This window comes from Etheostoma spectabile, chromosome 18 (genome assembly GCF_008692095.1).
Source record: "Etheostoma spectabile isolate EspeVRDwgs_2016 chromosome 18, UIUC_Espe_1.0, whole genome shotgun sequence".
In the NCBI taxonomy this organism is placed as follows: Eukaryota; Metazoa; Chordata; class Actinopteri; order Perciformes; family Percidae; genus Etheostoma; species Etheostoma spectabile.
Genome location: NC_045750.1, coordinates 22,904,728 through 22,906,901, shown reverse-complemented (window position 1 = coordinate 22,906,901; position 2,174 = coordinate 22,904,728). Strand labels below are relative to the sequence as shown.

General features: G+C 38.0%; 1 protein-coding gene across 1 annotated transcript in view; it reads left to right on the top strand.

Moving 5' to 3' along the window:
• nrxn3b (neurexin 3b) overlaps positions 1 to 2,174 on the top strand; it is a 324,175-nt gene that overhangs the window by 100,856 nt on the left and 221,145 nt on the right. The gene's annotated exons all lie outside the window — the stretch shown is intronic.

Sequence of the window (2,174 nt, the reverse complement as noted above, 5' to 3'; positions counted from 1 at the left end):
TGCAAATTAGCAGCTTTAAAGAAAATGTTTCTTCTCTCTTTCTTTTTTTATGTAATATTCAGTTTGTTCTCTTGCCCTAGAGTAGTCTAAAAGCTTGCTGAAAGTGGAACGCAAGGTGTTTGGCTTCAGAAGAAGACATAAAAACAGTTTTTCAGAGATCAGATCAGTAATGCTGGTTAAAGCTAAAAGATTTTTGAGCTACAGGGCAGCTGCAACATTTCTGTGAAACATCATTTTCAAAATCATCCTTGTTTTTTATTTGATAGTTTATAAGAAATAACATTGAATTTGACAGTTGTTTGGGTGGATTCCTCTCTAATTGCTGCTGCTGATTGACAATAATCAGTAAGCCACATTTTGCCTACATTTTTCCTCATATTTTAGCTGATAATCACATGCCGACAAAAAGAACAGAGATGATCCCTGAAGCCATGAGCCGTATTAGCATGCTTAGCATACTCAAACATGGCAGCAGCATCAGCATGTTTTTTTTCTAACTTATTTCAATTGATGGAAATGTCATTTTAGAGCTAAAATGATTAGTCGATAAATCAATTAGTCAATCTGCCAAAAATAAATTGACTTTTTTTTTTGGATTAGCGAGTAATCATTAGCGTTAAAATAATTTAATTCCAAATCATTTTTCCAGCAAAATTGCCAAACATTCTGTAGTTCCGGCTTCAACAGTAATTTGTAAGCATATTCTGATTATATTTGTGTTCTGTGTAATAAACTGGAAATCTTTGGGCTCATCGCTGTTTGATGTCACCTCGGGCTCTAGGAAATTAGGATATTATGGTGATTACTATGTCATTTTTCACTTTTCTGACGTTTTACAGATGAATTCCAGTTGGAGGCTGAAGTAAACACACTGTCGATACTCTAGTGGCACCTAACTTGCAAAGCCACGTAAAGCATTGTAATATAAAGGATTTCAGACGTCTAACCTTCTGTTATCCGCTGCTCTGACAGTAAACTTTTAAAAATAAAAGCCTCTGCTCTATGAAGTGAATTTTACTTTAAAACATCTCCATTAATTCCTCATGTTTCCATTGCATTCGGAGTGGAATGCAGACAAGACCTAGACCTAGATCTCCCCACACAGGGCCGATAGGGAGCCGTCACCGTGCATGTATCTCGCTAGCTGGCTACTCTTACAGTCACTCCACCAATAACATGTGTTTTCTTGTTTTTATTAAATGTTGCATTTATTCTGATTACATGGCAAGTAATTACAGAGCTTGCTGATATTAACCATAAGCTAATTCCTTCTGGGTTTAATTACTAATTAATTACTGGGTTGGACAGCTGTGGTACCCCCCCCCCCGAAGGCTGTGTCATACTTAATTTCAGACTAGCGCTTTGAGACCGAATAACGTTCACGTTCACACAGAGTATCCCTCGCCTGTCGGACTATGCGACCGCTGACCATGATTAACACAAACATTTACGCTTTCATTGTCAGTGGAAGTGTGTTCCGCTCCACTCGGCATTATTCTGCAGCAATGGCGGCGGCGCTTGAGGAAGCAATAGCGATTTGTCCATAGATCCAATGATTAATTGATGAATCAAGAAAATAATCAGCAGATGACTTACCCTGTTTGACGGTGATTTAGTTGTGGGACAGACTGCTGGTAGAACCTGATAAGCCTATGGCTTCTACCTAGCTATCCCTTTTTTGAGCAGATCTAGTGATATTTTGAAATTCTTTTTCTTTCCTTTTATATACATTTTTAGTTTTGTGTGTTCTATACATTATATATATCCTTGTTATCGTTTGAAAGGAAGTTCTCATTACAGGGCTACTCCTATGCATCAGTTTAGTCCTCTGTTCATGAAGTCATATGCTATTGAAGTTGCTTACATTTACTGTATTCGAAATGTATACAATTAGTATTGTATGGTAGTAGATTAAGTGCTTGACAAAGTGTGTGGTAAGTATGTGTGTGTGGTCATTAACCGCATTGACAGCTCCATCACTGTTTGTACTGCACATAGAAAACACATAAACCCACATGCATGGTATTTTGAAACCCAGTAGCACTAATTGGCCTTCCAGCATTTAATCTTCCAGATCTCTCCGTCTTTTTCACTCTATTTGCCTCCAGACATATTTTCTTTCTCACGCAGTTTCCATTTCTTCCGCTGTCCTTATCCCCCCCCCCCCTTCTCGT